The sequence below is a fragment of the Ochotona curzoniae genome, unplaced genomic scaffold (assembly GCF_017591425.1).
Source record: "Ochotona curzoniae isolate NIBS_2020 unplaced genomic scaffold, NIBS_Ocur_1.0 contig_3520, whole genome shotgun sequence".
Classification (NCBI taxonomy): Eukaryota; Metazoa; Chordata; class Mammalia; order Lagomorpha; family Ochotonidae; genus Ochotona; species Ochotona curzoniae.
Window position 1 is genome coordinate 28,064,428 of NW_024465894.1, and position 19,509 is coordinate 28,083,936.

The 19,509-nt window shown below is 36.8% G+C and overlaps 1 protein-coding gene across 1 annotated transcript in view; it reads left to right on the forward strand.

The window, feature by feature from the left end:
- PAK5 (p21 (RAC1) activated kinase 5) overlaps nucleotides 1-19,509 on the forward strand; it is a 235,493-nt gene that overhangs the window by 85,393 nt on the left and 130,591 nt on the right. Inside the window, exon 2 of the mRNA XM_040981197.1 lies at nucleotides 14,410-14,560. The gene's annotated coding sequence lies outside the window, so the exon portion shown is untranslated. The remainder of the gene's footprint in view (nucleotides 1-14,409; nucleotides 14,561-19,509) is intronic.

Sequence of the window (19,509 nt, forward strand, 5' to 3'; positions counted from 1 at the left end):
GAGGTCTTCCTCTGGTTCACTCCCCAGATAACTGAAACACCTAGGGCTGGGCCAGACAGAAGTCAGGAGCCCGGGGTATGGAGCCCCACCCAGATCTTCCACAGGGTTGAAAACTCAAACCATCTGCTACTGTTTCTCCCAGGTCATTATCAGGGAACTGGATCGAAAGTGGATAGAAAGTAACTGGACCTGAATCCATACCAGCAGCCTCTCTTAAGCATTCTCTTATAATAGGACTCCACATGGACAAAGAATCTTTCTTGTCACTCAGTTCTCTTAAATTATGCCCAATAAATCATTGATTATTTTTTTCTCATCCATAAAGCTTTTGATCCGAACTTTGACAATGAATGGAGACTGAATCAGAGCCATGTCATTTGGCTTTTGGAAAAGTCTGTTTAAAAATCTGGAGATAATGTAGGATAAATTTAAAATGGCATTTTCTCTTGAATAGACACTTTGGTTTACTTGTTTCTGAATTTCTGGTGACTTCCATAAATTATTCTCAGGATGGTATTAGAAGTCCGAAGTATTGCAGTTTAGAAATGTGTAAGTTTTAAATCCATGCACAGTTGTTTTTTCATAATACATATCTTTCATTACGTTTTTGAAGATACCACGTGAATTTCAGAAAAAAAAATTACACCAAAATTAATTTATCTCCAATAATCTTAAGTACCTTTGTATTTCCCAAACATAGATTGTATATGAAAAGTATGCAAGGTTCTTATTATTCTTTTATCACAGGAGAAATTAAGTATGGAGATGAGTTTACCCTGCTTGAATATGTGGTCTTTTGTATTGCTCTGTTTAAGTAGAAACATCAGTGAGCAATGAACTCTTTAGAAAATGGCTGCAGGCTGTTAGTTTAAAAAGAAAAGTAGTACAGAAAGAAAAACAATGCACACATCTGCTTTTATCATAACTACAGTGAAAAAGCTTTTTCAGTATGATATGCCATCATGATATTAAAGAGACTTGCATATTATACAGTATACTGGACATTATGGATAAAGCACTTTAGAGGAAGAATAATGCATGTATACTTTAAAAATTAGTCAACCTCACGGCAGTATTTTAGCTTGGTAATGAAGATACCTGTGACACACACCCAGGTATCCAGGGTTGGTTCCTGCCTCTGGGCCTGAGTTCAGTTTCTGACTCCTGCAGATCCTGGGGCCAGCAGTTATGGCTTAAATGTTTGGATTCCTGTTTGTGAGCAACAAAATTAGGAAGTGTGTTGGTATTATTCTTCCATGTTCCTTGTTACTATGACTAAACTGAGTGCAAAATTCAGAAACCCATCAAACAGGTTAAGTGTCGGTCTTGTAAATGAAAATGTTTCTGTTATAAATATCTTGATAGTAAGAGATAAATCTTAAGTTAGCTTGATAGAGCATTAGATCACTTGCAACCATTCATCTGCCAGTTTGAAACCACTGTGATCATAATAAGTCATTATAAAAGTCAAACATGTTTCTCATGTTTGCACTGAAGACTGTCCTGTAGCACCATGCCTTAGGGATTTATGTTGCCACTTTTAGTAAGCTTCCCAATGTGGATGTTGTTCATTTAAAAGTAGAATAAACTTAGCAGTTTCTTGTACAATTTTTTTTAGAGATTTAAAAAAATTTTTTATTGTAAAGGCTGATTTTACAGAGAAAGAAGGAGGGACAGAGAGAGAGAGAGAGAGAGAGAGAGAGAGAGAGGTCTTCCATCTGCTGGTTTACTCCCCAAATGGCCAGAACTGGAGGCCAGAAGCTTTGTCTAGATCTCCCCCTGGGGAGCAGGCACTCAAAAACCTGTTCATCCTTTGTTGCTTTCCCAGTCATAAGCAGAGAGCTGGATCAGAAGTAAAGTATCCAGCGAATGAACCAGTCCCATAAGGGTTGCTGGTGTTAACAAGTGGAGACCAACATGCCAGCTCAACTTGTCCTATTTTTATGTGATCCAATTTTATTTTCACAAGGTTCTTTGAATCTGTTATATCTATATACTTTTCATCAAATTTGCTGTTTTTTTCATTCTACTTTGTGTATTATTTTTGTCCCTTTATAACTTCCTTGTCACTAGAGAGTCTATTTATATTAATAGAATATTAGGCCATTTGAAGTTGTTCTATGGGTCATGGATATGCTGTTCACTTAGTTTATTTACATGTGTGCTTCCTTTTAAATAGTTCTCATTGCTGTGTCTCCAACTTCATTAATGTTAAGTTCTATAAAAACATAACCTGCTGATAATTTCATTTAGTATGTTTTTCATCTCATATTGTTCACTGTTTTTTTTTCCAGGCATTCAGAATATGCTAAACAGTGTTAATCTAATATTTTTGAGTGTTGAATGTTTTTGTATAACTGTAAATATTCTTGCACTTTGTCCTGAAATACTGTTAGATGACTTGGAAATAATTTAATTTGGGGAAGGTGTTCCTGCTTGGGGAGTCATTGGGTGCACTGGGACAGAGCCTCAATATGTGGTCGTTATCCCCCACTTTTGAGACAGGATCTTCCTGAGTATCCTAACACTCCATGAATCTTCAGATTTTCCAGTATGACAGACAGAAGCAGGAATTATTCCCAGTCTTGTGTTAACATAGGCCATTGCTTCCTGTGAGTTTTTAGGTGGCTCTTTTCTCAGCCACAAGACATTTCTTCATGTGCTTGCACTGAGGTGTACTCAGATGGGTAAGTGAGAAGTCATTGTACCATCTCTGAAATTTCTGAGTTCTCCATCCCTCATCTCTACCGTTCTCCACAGTTGTTGCTTCTTCTTGCTCTGTCTCCATAGAATCTCAAGCTTAATCTACTCTACAAAAAGAGTTTGTTGGTTTTATTCTGGGTTCCTCACCCTGCCCCACAACCTGCCCCTAGTCCTTGATTTTCTTATGTGAAAGGTTAAAATATTTGAAGCCAGTTGGTAGGATAGACCTTCCATATGAGGTAGCTTGCTAGTAGGCACTAAGCAGAAACTCCTTTTCTCTTATATAACATTGTATTTTACAAACAACAACAGGTAATTCATTCAATACTCCTGAATCAGTTAACAGTAGAGCCAGTTGTGCCTGTTCATTATTCCACAGTGCTTGGATCCTATAGCATCCACCTGTTTGCTCAACACAGGCTGATTACTTGAGCTTTTCCTTTATTTCTACAGTACATTTCTAATTCGAAGAATATTTAACAAAACTTCTTAAGATTCACAGAGAAAAGTTATTATAGACAGTGAAAAAAAAAAAAAAAAAAAACCCTTGTAGCACAGGAGGTTAAGCAGCCATTTTGAACCAGAGCATTCCACATCAGAGTGTTGATTCAAGTCCCAGTTGTTCTACTTCTGATCAAGTTTCCTAAAATGACTTTGAAATTTTATGGGAGATGGTGCAAGTGTTTAGTTGGGCTCCTGCCACCAATGTGAAAGACTCAGAGGGAACTCCTAGCTCCTGACTTTTACCTGACCCAACTCTGGCTGTTGCAGCCATTTGGGAACTGAACCAGTGAGTAGGTCTCTCACTCTCACTATGTGCATGTAAGAGACCATCCATCTCTCCCTCTCCATTTCCCTGATAAGCCTTTCAAATAACAGCTTGACATTCAGAATTACTAATTTTTCCGGGAGCATCAAACATCCTGAGCCACAGGAAATTTTTCTCTTTTTCGATAGGGAGTTAGTGTTTATTTAATAATTCACATGATATAATTTTATAGATATATGGATTCCTTTTCCCCCTTTCCTTCCTCCCTCTGTTTTCACCTCTTGACTTTTTCTCCATATTATTACAGTAATCCTTCAACAATAGTCACAAGTCCAACATCTTGCTCTTTCAGTATATCATGACGTGGTAGATCTAGGAGATGTTAGAAAACCTAGTATCACATTGTCAAGGTATATTTAACCGTACCATTGGGAATCCTCATTTTATTCAGGAGTAGAGATGTGCACTGTAACATGTCTTCGCTTCCCCCAATGCTAGCCTCCATTATGCAGTTCATCTATGATAATTATGTATATACATATTTACCTACATATCTATCTATTTTGTAATTTGCATGAAGGCTATCTTATATTAGAACATATGATATTTGTCCTTTGGGGATTGGCTTATTTCACTAAGCATAGTAGTCTCCAGTTGGGACCGTTGTTCCAAATAGTAAGATTTCGTTCTTTTTGTGATTGTGTAGTAGTCTATAGAGCAGGTGTACCACAATTTCTTTATCCAGCGCCACAGTGGAATTTTCTTGGCCGTGTTTCCACATAGTTGGCCTGAACTTTCCCAGATCTTGAGGTTTCTTGCCTACTCTTTCCTCTTGCCTACTCTTACGTATCCTCTATCGATATGTGTTATGGCTACTACATGGCCCTGTCTTCTCTTTCCTTCTCCCTTTCTTATGTTTCCTCTATTCCCCTCTCCTGCTTGCTGTGTCTTTGTTGATATGTTTCTTTACATGCCCCTTCCCTCTCTCTGATGTATCCAGTTTCTTATTCACCACTCCTAGATGCATTTTTTTTCTTCCATAGAGGTCCCATAAGCCCTCTGACTTATTCCAACAAGACCTTTCGTCTACTTTGGCAAAGATGAAACTATCAATATAATACCTCTGCTGAATAAATAGCCCCACAATTTTCTAGGTCTCCATCTTCGCTATTACAAAATCTTATCATAAACGTAGCGATTACAGCTTGACTTTTAACATATGTGATGTTAACTTCATTGGCAGAGTGTTGATAGTCCCATCAAAGGGAGGAATAGTACAGCAGGAAATCTCAATCTCCCTGATGCAAATTTTATTCTGTGGTAGTCTTTGAAAGCAGTTCCATTTTGTGTTAAAAAAGAATTCTCATGTAAATGACTACATCTTAAGAAACAATTCAGAATGTGCTTTTTAAAAACACAGTGGTGGTCTAAATCTGTGAGATAGGAAGGAGACTTCCGGAGTTCTTGTCAGTCCTTCAAATGGATAACTGTGATAATAACTAAGTTAGGGAGTATACTTGGTTTTTTTACCTTGATGGAAACGATATAGGAATGAGGTGAGGTAATGGTTGCATTAATTATCTTGAGTGTGACTTTTATTATGTAAATTACATATATATATATAAAACCATTCAGTTGTAAAGTTTAAATATATATGATATTTATTTGCAAACAACATGTCCATAAAGCTAAAAACAGGTTGCACAGTTTCCATCTTACATCATTATCTCCTTAACATTTATCCCAGCACATGATTATATATTTATTTAATTGATTACAATCTTCACTTACAAACAAGTAGTCTTGGGAGGCTGAAGGACAGTGTCTTATTCATGTATAACTCACAAGTCCTTTTCAGCACTAAATATTTGTGATTGAATCTGATTCTTAGATTCTTTCAGATCCAAAGTGGTCCAATAAAATAGGACCAAAGGGGTAGGACCAACATTTTGGGTAAAAGAATGAATATAATGTCACTGTTAGATTATTATATTCTAGGTTTGCATATGGCAGAAGCTGGTAATTGATCATTCTATGTGAGCACCATTTCTTTCTTAATTAAGGAAGAATGGCAAGGGCTTGAGCTTACCTCAAAAGACCTACATATCTACTTATTTGTAATTTGCATGAAGGCTATGTATGCATGAAATCATGTAATTCGCATGAAGAGCAAAAATAAATCTTATTATGTGAATATAGATGCAGGTGTGTGATCAAAGTGGACAAAGTGAGAGGAGGAGTACAAAATAAAAAAAGGCAGTTCCAGATTAGAATGCCCTTGAACTTCCTCCAACCCTTGGGTGGCAAGCTGCGTAGGAGAGGGGAAGTTTGTGGGTGTATACGTCCTGAATGGCAGTTTTCAAATCTATTAGAAGAACCAGACCTACAAAAGAGCTCATAGGAGTTCATTGTGTCACATTAACCTGGAAAAAAAAATGTAAACTAGAATATCAACCAGTATCTTGAGGATGAAATTGTAAATTTTTTTTCCTGGTTACTGCTTTCATGTTTTTCCAGTTTTTCTATGGTGGACACATGGACAATATATAAGAGAGTTTTTAAAATGTAAAACTTCTAAAATGTATTTCAGTGCAAAGTATTTGTTTCATAAACATATGAGATGCAAGTAAAAATATATTTAATGCATACTCTGTAAGTATTACTGAATGATCATAGTTTGACAGCCTAATGCCTGAAATGTTTTACTGATGTCATAGTACATAAGCTGTTTAAAAATAATTTTTACTTAATTCTAAAAAAATGTGTTTTTCATTTATTGTACAGCACTAATATTTGTCCGGAGATTTTACGGCCTATTAATATGCAGCCTGACCTCTGTTCTCTCTGTTTGACCAGCCAAATCTATAGATCATTATAATGAGCTCATTTAACTCTGGAGAAATTCCTTCCATGTCAGTTTCTAATGCAAATGGATTCTGTCCTAAAGACTAATAATTGCAAGTAGTGATTTATTAGAAACTTATGCTTTTAATTTTTATGTATTCTATTTCATTCACACTTCTATATTGCATTTTTATCATCCACACTATATAATAAAAATAAACATGCTTTATGACTTGCTTGAGATATTTAACTGAAAACTCGTGGATTTTACTGTGGCATACTTTAATGCCTTCAAATTTCCTGTAGCTGGGAATTTTCGAGTGATTTGCCTCTACAATACAAGGCACCCACTTCAAAACAGATATATTCACAAGCTAAGACAAAATTCCAATAGTTAATTCTGTATTGCTAATATAAAGTCTGTTAAAATCTTCTTGAAAAATTTATTAATCTGCTGTATTCCAAGTTTCATCCTTTTTGTCTCTAGTTATCATTTATGCTAAAATCTTTAAGTCCTTCCAGTAAATCATACAATTTTTCTGGACTTGCACAACCCAGTATGGGAACTGCTAAGCACTGTGGCTTTGAGAAGTTAAAATGCAGCTACTCTAAGTTGAGAATATGTTATTAGCACAGAATACACTGAATTTCTAAGACCAGTCATGAGAAAATGAAAGAAAAATATCTCATCAGCATACATTTAAAGTGAACTTTACTTTAACTATTTTGTCATAAACTTTACTTTAACTATTTTTTGGTATAATTACTAAAAATATATATAATTGGATTTGTGACTTTATGTGTGCTTCAAGTTATATTTTTATTAGACAGTGCTACTTTAAAACTTATTTTCTTCACTCTGGCTTGAAGAGAAATGATCTACGCAATGTTGTTGACGAATAAAACTCCTGCTTCTTACACACGACACCGGTCCTTAGCAAGGTGGTATTCCTTCCAGCTTTCTGCCATCCAGTCCACATTCACCACACCAGACTGAGCTGTTTTTCGCTGCACATAGCAAGCAGCACAGGAATTTTCTTTTGCCTTTGGGTTTTCTTTTCGAGAAACATTCCCTGTCAATCATTGGCATACATGAATCTCAGTCATTTTTCAAAGAATAGGGCAAGGTTCCTGCAGGACAAATTGAGAGGTAGCACAGAAAAGCAGCCAACAAGAATCTGAACTTGCTAACGAAACTGAAAATTCACGTCTTGCAACTTGGAGTGAGTGTGAGCATTTGTTCCACGGACGTCTTCATGACATGTAGGAACATTCGTAGAATCATGTCATCTGATAGAATCATATCATCTTGGCTTTTCTCACGAATATTTCCCTTTTGGGAAGAACCATTAGAACCAGAGACATTCAAGCATGAGCATATTTTTGCTTTCTCAAACCAAAATGGTGATGCACAATGAGATGATTAATACCTAAGTTCAATGCTTGAATTTGACATTCTCATTTTGTATAATTGAATTCGTGAAAAATATCTATGTCAAATTGTCCCTTTTTAAAAAATAAAATCCCACCCATAGCCCAGATGCATGGAAATATTTTTGGTCATGGTATGTTATTGAACAAAGCTGCCATTTACCTTAAAAAAAAAAACAAGTACAGTGAGTGTAGGCTTTGGGCACAGGAACTGAGACGTCACTGGGATGCCTGCATCTCCTGTCAGAATCCAGCTGAGGTCTAGTTCTGCTTCTGATCCAGCTTTCTGCTAACGTGGCCTTCAAGACATGATGGATCCAACCTGGGACACTCTGATAAAGTTCTAGGCTTTAGGAAAAGCTCTATAGGTTGCATTTGGGGAATGAACCAGTGGATAGAAGATCTTGGTCCCCTCCTGTCTCTGCCTTTTACTTAAAATGAAAACAGATGCTAAAAATGAATATAAAAAGATCAAATTGAATTGTATTCTGCTCCTTTAGATATAAGCATTGAGTAACTTGTGTTCTTGTATTTCAGATAATCATTTCTTTTGTATGTTAATGCTAAATTAATGTTTTAATTCTGTCATGTAATTGTTTTACATACCAACAAATATGTTAATTCTGTCATGTAGTTATTTTGTATGCCAAGTTTTAGGACTAGTTTTGGAAAATTATGATTTGCACATACACACATATATTGAAACTTCTAACTTGAAGCAAGCATGTCTTTGGATACTGAAGGAAATAGTAAACTGGGTTTTCAGGTTTTCCTTTTTGGAATACTATTGACACTAGGTATATTGCTCATTTTTAAGAGAAATAATTCGTATCTAAGGGGATTTCATTAAACTTTCAGCCACACTTGACTACAAAGGATTATAATTAAACAAAAACACCATTTCAGTTATTTCTTTGGTCTCCCACAAGCATTTCCAAGGCTGTCAATAGTCCTAGGCCTCTGGTTCAGGTGATTTGAGCATGGTATCTGAATTTACAAAGCAAAGAAATATCCTTTTAAAAAATATGCTTCAGTTCAAAATATCCACTAAGTTTAAGAGTCTTGAAATACAAAGTGAGACTGAAAGGTTGTCTTTCCAGTTTTCTTAAAATATATTTACGGGACCAAAGTTGCACATTCAAGTGCTAAAGGAACAAAACAAGTGAACCAAAGGGAGATATGTGATAAATGGAGATTTTGAAAAAGTAGCTCATTTCTTGCTGTGATATTTGGTGGCAAGTAAGACATAAAATGACAATAGTTTTGTCATGATGAGTTGGGTTTTTTCTGTCTTTTTTTAAAGATTTATTTTAGTTTTATTTGGAAGGTAGAGTTCCAGAGAAGAGACAAAGATTTTCAATCTGCTGGCTCAATCCCCAAGTGTCTCCAACAGCCAGAGCTGAGCTGATCCAAAGGTGAGGGCCAGGGGCTTCTTCCAAGTCTCTCACGTGGGTGAAGGGTCTCAAGGCCATGAACCATCCTCTGCTACTTTCCCAGATCATGAACAGGAGCTAGATCGGATGTAGAACAGCCAGAGCACGAACCAGTGCCCATATGGGATGGCAACACCCTAGTTTAGGATTAATTTACTATACCACCTTGCCAGCCTGTTTTTCTCTTATGACAGATCATTTTTTAGGCAAGAAGTTTAAGGTTGCAGTGATAACTTGCATTCATAAAATGCAGGGTCTTGTTTCAAATTCCCCCTGCTACATCCATCTCTGTGTCACAGCACCCTAAACCATGGTATAAAATAAGAATGTCCTATTGTTCAAAAGCCTCAGGGTTAGAATACTTAGCAGAAATTAAAGTATGGTTCACATATGCTGTCATTTAATCCTCTGAAAATTGTATCAGTCATTATCTTGAGCCCATGTAGAAGTGTAGACACAGAATGATATAGGAAAGTACAGAAAGCAAGTAGATATCAGTGCGGTGAAGTATCTAACCAATAAAGACTTAACATGTTGTTTTCTGTTTGTCAGCATAAACAATAGTTATTGCTAAACTGAAAGCCAGTACATTATACACTGCTCTTCCAGGAGAAAAGAGCATTTGCATGAGAAATTGCAGTTCATAGTTCAGGAAAGAACCTCATTCTCCCTTTGTCTCATGGGAGAAGTCTCATGAACAGAGACCAAATATTCCAACAGGCTATTTCCCTGCAAGGAAAGATGAGAGTACTTTCTAAAACTCAGTTTCATTACTACCTGACAAGAAAAAAAAAATAGTCCTCAGTCTGTAGTTGAGGAAATCCCAGAACGGCAGGTCTTCCTAGACTCCTAGAAGTTCTCCAGAGAGGGAACTCACTGCCATTGACAAGTGCATAAGTTACTGCAAAAATACTGCCCCCGTATGCCACAGCTATATTGCTTTGAATGAAAGGAAAGAAAATTTGTTTTTGAGCAGATTCGGTTTTCAACTTCCCTGAAGTTATTTATGTAAAAATTTTATGTTGCTGTTATGTTGCTTTCTCTCCTGAAAGCAGAACATACCTTCTTCCAACAGTGAGAAAAGAGGAAGGGTGCTGAGCCCTGGCTATACATCTTTTATTATATAGAGAGACAAAGATCACAGGAGGCTCATGGGTATCGGGAAGCAAATGTGATGTTGTTTTCCAGTCCTTAAGGAGGTTTATGTTAAACTGCCTTTGCCAGCTTCCTCTCTGCTGGGTTTTTACACTGTCAAATCTGGTAATGAAACCCTTTTGTATATCTGGAATTTAGTTGTTCAACAAGTAGCCAGCATCTAGAGGAAACTGGAATTATCCACATTACACCATATACACAAAGAAAAAGCTGTAAGATTTTCAAGAAGGATGTTATATATCAAACTTTTATCTTTATTATTTTAATATTGTTTATATAGTTGAGGGATGCATACCCATGTGGGCCTCTGATTAGGGCCAGGAGGGTTAATTTGTTTCAAAAATACCCATTTTTGCAGACAGAATAGGTTAAAAATAAGCTGTGTGTTATTTATCCATATCATAAATACTTTGCCTTTTAGTAATGGGAGACTAACCTGTTGGGATTTAGCATCTTGCCAGGTTTCATAACACAGTAGAACTCATTTCTCCAGAATTCAGTTTTACTGTGGTCAAGGTTATAAGCCTATTCTCTTTGAGAGAAAAATAAAGTCTTATTTTTTTTAACATAATGGCACAAAGCCACTATTCATAAATTGCACCTGTGGGTACAATGTGAAGTGGATGAAAGGGTGAATAATCCTGCAAACGTTGTAACATTTCAAGGTTGATAGAGCCTGTGTCATCCTGCCTCTGATGCAGCAGTAAGGGTCTGTGTAAGGGCTGTTGTCCTTGTAAGAAGAAAAAGCTTGCAGGGATCAAAACTATTTATGCTAGAGTTGGTAATGATAAGTCTTCATTTTGTCTTATATCAAATGGGATTTTAGAGTTTTTCATAATTATCCAGTCAGGAATCACAGATCCATACCTCTGAGTCAAGTGACATTTGGATGCAATCTTTATACTTGAAAACAATTTGTTTTGATTTGAGAGGCAGAGTGATAGAAACAGAGAGTTCTCATCCACTGTTTCATTACACAAATATCAGTCACTGGCAAGTACCAAGAGCTCAGAACTCTATCTGTGTCACCATGTGGGTAGCAGGGATCCAACTGCCTGAGTCATCTCTACAGTGGTTGCACTGGCAACAAAGTGATGTCAGGAGCTCCAACCAGGAAGTAAAACCCATTGCTCTGTACCAGAATATGATAGTCCTGACAATTTAATTGCTAGACTAAACCCCTACCCCAGTTTTTATATATTTTTATATATATTTATATATTTTTCTCATCCCAAATAAGCACTTAGAAATCAGCCTGCCTAAGAATAAGAAACAAAATTATCATAAGTAAATGTACAATTGCTAAACTTATGGGAAAGCTCCATTGTGCTTGTCTTATGGTTGTATCTGCATTTTTATAATATGCACATCATAACCACAGGGACGCTTATGTTTTTCATAAGCAGAAATGTCGATAAGGCATTCCTCCCCCTCTAAAAAAATTATTCACAGGTGGCAAATCACTTTAAGAACTAAATTCAGTGGATGGGTTTTGAATTTAGTAAAAAAAACATAAGCTGACATTTATGTTCATCATTGGCCGATTATAGACCATATATACATATTTTTTCATCCTAAATTACTCCATAGGATTAGGCATTGTGGCACAATTGTTACGGTTCTGCTTGGAGTGTACATGTTCTCTGTCAAAGTGTTTGGATCTGAATCTTGCCTACACTTCCTACTAACATAGACTCTGTGAGGCAGTAGTGATGGTTCATGCACTTTGGTCCTTTCTACCTGTGAAGAAAACCTGGATTGAGGTCTGAGCTCCTGATTTAAGCCTGTCCCAGATTCAACTGATGCAGATATTTGAGGAATGAACCAATGGATGGGAAATACATGTTCTGTTTCTCCCCACCCCTTCTCTCTCTCTGTCTCTCTGTTTCTCTCTCTGTCTCTCTGTGTCTCTCTCTCCCCCTACTTCTCTCTCTCTTCTTCCTCCTCTCTCCCTCTCTCCATCTCTGATTTGTAAACAAGCCAAGCAGTAAACAAGGAAACAAACAAAAAACTGGTTTTCTTTGAAAAAGAAGGTAAATAATCCCAAAGAATAATAGTGATCACCATTACCTCAGACGCTGTAACTTATACAAAATAGAGCCAGTCTGTCAAAGACAACTTACTTGGAGTATTACAAAGATAAAGAATTTTGGAGTAGAGCTTTACTGAAGGTCTCATATATATTAAAATAACGTTATTGTCTCTAATGCTTCCTTGATCAATTTGGATGTTCTCAGAATATTTAGGAAATTTCAAGTGACAATCATCCTTTTTTTTCTCAAATATTTGCTTCATTTATTTGAAATGCAGATTTACAGAGAGAGCAAGGGACAAAGGTCTTCGGTCCTCTGAGTCATTTCCTAGATGTCCACAATGGCCTGGTGCAGGCCAGGTCAAAGTAGTAGCATGTAGCATCTTATAAGTCTCACAAGGAGGTGCCAGGGCCCAAGCATTGGATTATGTTCAACCATTTTCAAACATTTGAAAAATAAACTTAATTGGAAAATATCTATAATTACTTTAAAATATCAATTCATATTCCTACCAGGTCTTAAACATTATTCAAATGTACTAGCAAGTAGATAGTTTCTGATATAAAGAATGATGGGATCACATTAGGTAATGACATTTTTCGTAGAAAATACAAATTGCTAAGTATGTTCATTGAGTCCCCTACAGTGTATTGATTAAATGTATATTGATTGATACATACTTTGAGATATGTTTTATATGTGTATATTATGTATATGTATTATATGTATACACACATGTATATAAAACATATGCACATTTATATATAACATATATAAATATATTTATATAATTTATAATATTTATATATTTATAATTTATATATATTTATATAATTTAAATATATATATTTATATATATATAAATGAAAGCAAAACCAAGTATTTCTTCTTGTCCTCTAAGGGTAAAGAAAGAGCTGCCTTCTGGGAATAATTTAGATTTACCATGTAGATGTTGACCTTAAATTATTTTCTAGGAAATTTACTTTCAGAGTTTTCTGAAAATTGGATCAGCCAAAATTAATATCAAGTAGAAGATAAGAGCTTGGGCTCTGGAGGGGTTTTTTTGTTTGTTTGTTTTATTCTACTAAAAAGAAAAAAGAATCATTGCTTTTAGTTCTTGGATCTTTCAGCAAGAATCTGGAACCTGTCTTCAGTCCAATTTTACCTTTTGTATTTTTTTTTTTTGTATTTTTGTTTTCATTATCTGAATGGCAGTAGTGTGTTGAATCATAAGTAATGTTAGAGAATTTTGAGATTTACACAGATTTTGTTGCAGCCAATATGTCAATCCCCAGTATTTGTGTGTGGACATTGGATTTGCAAATTCACTCTTACGGTTTGTATTGAAGAGTTTGCTCCTTTGAATTCTGTACCCAGTCCTAGTTTGTTGCTGTGATGCTTCATGTTCCTAAGTTCAAAAGGCTGTGGTATGCCCAATGAGAAAATACACATTAGATAAGCTTTGTTTGTGTTTGTGTTATGGTGCTGTTGGCTGTGAGTTCAATGTTAATGAGTGAGCCTACACACACTAAATCAGGCTTCACAGAAACACACATAAAGCAAGGTACTTTATTGATTCATGGATGGAAACATTGGGCTAAAGACTTGCGGCAACCTTACTCTGTCTCTTCTAGGTACATCAATTGTATCAGTATTTGCTAACTCAGTATCTGTTGTAATTTTGTAGAATGTAAGTACCACTACAAATAATGAAAATTGTATAAAAACATACAATTACCAGGTAGTGGACCAGGTTCCATGAGTTCAGAAACCAAAGGCATTAGCTTTATCTCTTACAAGGTACATGATCTATAACAAAGATAAATTCACAATGGAATGATCATGTTGAGACAGTTCTGCAATACGGATGAAAGTAAGATACTAATGAATCTAACACTACCTCAAAGTGTCCAGGTAATAACGTAAGGATGAGAAGTTATATGCCACATGTAGGAGAATATATATTGAGAGGGGGCGTATGTATTTCTAAACAGAACATAATGTTGGCATTCTCAGTCATGTTCTTGCCATGTTGTTTCAGAAATATACTGTGGAGAAATTCTTGCACCTCTTGCTAAAATGAACTCTGAGGAAAAATGAAGAAAACTGGAGAACTCCCAAGAAAAAGTTGCAGATCACAAATAGCCACATTCCTCTGGGGTCTTTAATTCATCCATAACCATCGACAAAAGGTGAGGGAACCATCTGTATTATTTTTTGTTCTTTTCAATTTTTTAATATAGTATCCAGTACTGTAAAAGGAGGGATATGTCTGCATTTATTCAAAACCTATTTGTTGGTTGGCTTCTGCATGTCTGTAGAACCTTTGTAGAGTATATGATGTTGGAGCGAAGAAAAGTGCAAGTTCATGATCATGGAAAAATTTGCATCTGGTAGGAGACAACAAGTTCGTAAGCAGGGAGGAAACTGACAGCCACTAATAATCACTGATAATGTTTATGAACATGGGATACAAGTCAGCCAGTAAAGGGTGACTGAGTGGCTGCTTAGAGTGGCAAAGCAGAAAACTTTGAGAAATCGGAGCTGGGAACTGAGTGGTAGAAAAGAGACTGTCAACCACGCTTTGGGGTTGGATCTCCCCTTGTCCACCTGGATAGTCGTCTGTGGCTCGAGATACAGCCTGTATGCTATAAGAAGCAAGAAGAGTATCTTGATATCATTCCAATGAAGAAAGAGCAAAAGCCATTAGCAGGCCAGTGAAAGATTGAGCATCTGTTCTAAAAAAACAATAATAATAACATAAAAAGAACCCTTAAAATCAGAAATGCACTGAAACTGAAAACTTTCTAAGCATTTCAGATTTTGAATTTTGGGAAACAGAGATGCTTACCTAGTAAAGTCTATGCCAATGAAAGAATTCTAAATTCTGAGAAAATAAAATTCATTACCTTTCTGATTCCTCATGCTTCAGATAAAGGATCCTCAGCCCGTATTCTATTTTCTTAATTAATGGGCATGCAGGAATTACAATTGTGGAAAATTGGGCAATCTCACCCAAGAAGTAGACACTGTTAAGAGAAGCAACCTAGATTGTGGCTTTGTAAATGGATGGATTTTAAAGGCATTTTGGATCAGTTTTACAGCATGGATAACCACCAGTATTCTTTGATGAACTCCAAATGTTGCTAATTTGTATACTCTGGTTATGGTGCCATTGGATTTGAATATGTAATAGTCAAGTTGCAATTTATCCCACTGCTTGTCATGTGTATTTCTGTGGCATGTTTCTTATGCTTAGTGAAATAAGCAAGTGTCAAAAAGATAAATATCATGTTTCCTCTGATATGTGGCAGTTAATACAGAGTGGGAACTAAATGTATAGGAATGTAAGACTTCTTGTCATGCGGTTATTTTTGCAGCCCTTGATTACACTCCTGCAAAGCTGTGGTCTTCCTACTTTTCAATTGTTGGATGTTATGGTCAATTAAGCCTGTAAATATAAAGTGGGTTGAAATAGTAAGGGATCCCATGACTCAGAGTGTAAACCAATAAGCATGTGTCATTTTTCATCAGTCTATGGATGTGTTAGGAAGCTATGCTGGTCTGGACAATCTTAACTGATTCTAACCTGTTTTGCTCGGTAATTTACTATCAGTTGGCAGGGTTGCCTAGATATTCTAGGATGACTTCATTCATGTATCTGGTGAATGATTGGTTTTCATGATAGCAACTGAGTTCCCTAGCAAGCTAGTTAAATGTAACTTAGTGGCAATTCAGCAAAGTCAGCTATGCATTTGAGAGAATGAGAAGTGGCACGTTTGGGGGAGGGAGGGATTAAAATACTGTTTGGAATGGTCACAATTCATTGGGGTGACTTTTTAAGGCACATCTCCATTTCCAATGCACATGTATACCCTGGAAAGATACAGTGATGGACCAAATATTTGGCTTCCTGCCACCCACATGAGAGATGTAGATTAAGTTATAGGACTCTAGTTTCCGCCTGGCCCAGTCCCAGCTGTTTAGGCATTTTGGAAGAGGACCAGGGTGGAAAATCTCTCTCTTATAAAGTTTTAAAGAGACTGAAAGAGAATTAAAGAGAGTGAAAAAAACATGCAAAACTTCTTCAAGTCTAGTTTCATATGGCCATTTTGGAAATGAAGCAGAGGATTGAAGGTATCTCTGTCTAACCCCTCCCTTCACCCCCACATCTCTTTCAAGTAAAACAAATAAATCTGAAAAAAAAGAAAACCAAAATTATTTTTAAAAGCATAGGTATTTTGGTGCAAAACTTTCAAAGCCATGTAAGAAACGGATCTTCCAATGAAAAATACTATGGAAGAGCTTTTCATGGATTTCTAGTTCTTGCATTCAAATAAACACTGGAGTTTTATTTTCTATAGTTTAAATGAGTAAATAAAATTTGCAAAGAGTGAAAGAGAGGGAAAAACAGACAGGATGATCTTGCATATGTGGATTTACTTCCTGAATGGCATGGGCTGGTCCAGACTAAAGTCAGAAGCCCAGATGACCATCTGGGTCTCCCTCATGTGTCCTGGTACCATCCCCTGTTGCTTTCAAGGTATGTTATCAAGGATCTAAAGAGAAAGAACTTCAGGACTCAAGCCAGCGCTCTCACAACAGGATGCCCCAAGCGATGGCTTAACCGGCTGTGTCTCAAGTTTGCTCCTCCATAAACATTTGAAATACCATCCTATTTGTTTCCAAACGGAAGGAAAGGGGAAAATACATTTATCAGCACTTGGAGAAAAAGGTTAGGATGGGAAGGGGCCTGAAGGAAGTTTCCAGTATATGACTGTGATTGTGGCTTCTGGGAGATACAGCAGTGATGTGCATCACATGATAGGGAGTTTTAACATGGAGAAAGTCTCATAAGCATGTTGAGAAGAGTGAGTTTATTTTTGTGGAAACCAAAGAAGGGCTGGGCTGATTATTCCAAGCCAAAGCTAAAGAACACACAAGGTCTCTCTGAGGTCCGTTGACATTAAGAGTACATTTATACTGAATTCTGTACATACACGTGTTTCCACTGAGGTATGTTCATGAAACAAAAGAAGATGTCAATTCACAGCTTTTTTCACCCTGAGACTCAATTGCATAAATTAAAATAGCTCTGTTTGGTAGTTTTTGTAAGCTACTTTTTCTTCCTGTGCCTGTGGTTTATATCACATCAGCAGGTGCAGCAAATGTTACTGTAAAGCTTAGCAAATTGGCATTAGCATTTTAAGTTCTTTGAAGACAGAATGGGAACTTGATGGTGGGATTAAATGCTGGTGGCACCTACAAGTGAAGAATTTGGAACCAAAAAAGAAAAACAGCAAAAACAGAACAAAACAAAACAAACCTCCCCCCCCCACTCTTAATGGCTTAGGAAATGTGTTATGTTCATTATCCCTTTCTGTTTTATATTGATAATTCTTTGCGTTCTATTTTAACAAGTGAAATGAACATTAATTTTCAGAAAATAAATAAAGATAAAACAGCATAGCCAGTGGGAAATAAGTAACATAATAAAAGCTGAAAACAAAGATATAAACTCCAGTGAATATTCTCTAGGAACAAAATAATGGATGCGTTCACTTTTTCTTCTGGCAAGAGGAAGTATCACCATTTTAACTACTATGTTAATTTTTTTATACCATTCATTCCTTCTTGAAATTTTCCCCAAACATGACTTTATATAGTTTTGCAACAGTAACATTCATGACACTTTAAGTTTTATGTATTTTTATTTATTTATTATTTAATTTGAAGGTAGACAGAGAGACAAAGATCTTGCTTCTGCTGACTCACTCCCTGAGTGCCCACTCTAGCCAGAGAAGGACTAGGCCAAAGCCCAAAGCAAGGACCTCAAGCTCTGTCTCCTGTGGGGAGAGGTTGTCAGAAACCCAACCATGTGTTTTACCATTCCTACCCAAACAAGGGTATACGAGCAGGAAGCTGGAACTAGAGTGGTGCCGGATCTCAAACTCGGGCACTCCAATAAGGGCTGTGGACATTGCAAGCAGCATTTTAACTGCTAGTTAAATCCCCACCCAACACACATAACATTTGATGTTGAATAATTCTTGTTGGATACTATCTCATGCATTGTAGTATATATGGCCGCATTCTCAGTCTGTATGTGCCAGCTGCAATAGCACCACCACTGGATACAAGCTAGGACAATAGAATTAAGGTGTGGGACAGTGATTAAGCCACTGCTTGGGACAGCTGCATCCCATTAACAGAGCACTGAGGTTTGAATCTAGCCTCTACTTCCTAGTCTACTTCTTACTCTTGCACACCTCAGGAGGTAACAGGTGTTGGGTAGGAGAGAAGGGTAGAGTCCCAGCTCCTGCCTTCCACCTGCCTCAGTTCCACTGTTAGACACATGTGCCGAATGAGCCAGCAGACAGAAGGTGGATTGATACATCACTCTCTTCCTCCTCCCCCTCCAATCCCCTCCCTTCTCTTTCTTCCTCCCCTTCTTCCCTTTCTCTTCAAAAATGCCAAATGTTCTCCTGGGTAACAAAATTACACCTAGATGACTGACCTAGATTCTTTTCATCTTGCTCCTGTGGGAGTGAGAACAGAAAAAAGCAGATAAATTCCCTTTCCATTTCTTTCTGTGGTGGACTCTTCCAAAGTGTGTGTGTCTATATAGCCTGGTTAGGGGTACCCTACATCACAGCAAATGCATTCGCTAGGCTACTGGCTGTATTTCCTCATAGTTCACAGCAACACAGCAGCCAGAACAATAATATATATCCTTGCATTTCTTCCCATCCCTCTTTCCCTCTTTCTCTCCCTTCTGCTGCTGCCTTAGGATGCATGTTCCAAATAAATCACTTACTCTTAATGTTTGTCCCACAGTTTCCTCAGAAAACTGAGCTAAAAACAAGACACTGTGTGGATAGGATTTTGGACTTGGATAACTGACCTGCCTGAAAGCAATAGCTATCACATTTTCAGCGATAAATTGGACTGAAAATAAGCACTGGCATGGAGCAGAATCACAATTGCTTAAGCTTTCAACTGTAGTAAATTGGAATAGAGCTTGGTAGAAAGTCAGATATTGGGCTGTCTAGTAGTTGCAGCACACAGCAAGTACTAGAACAATGACAATTGGAGAAATGTGGAATAGGGTGTCTTCTTTTGATCCACAAAAAAATGTTGT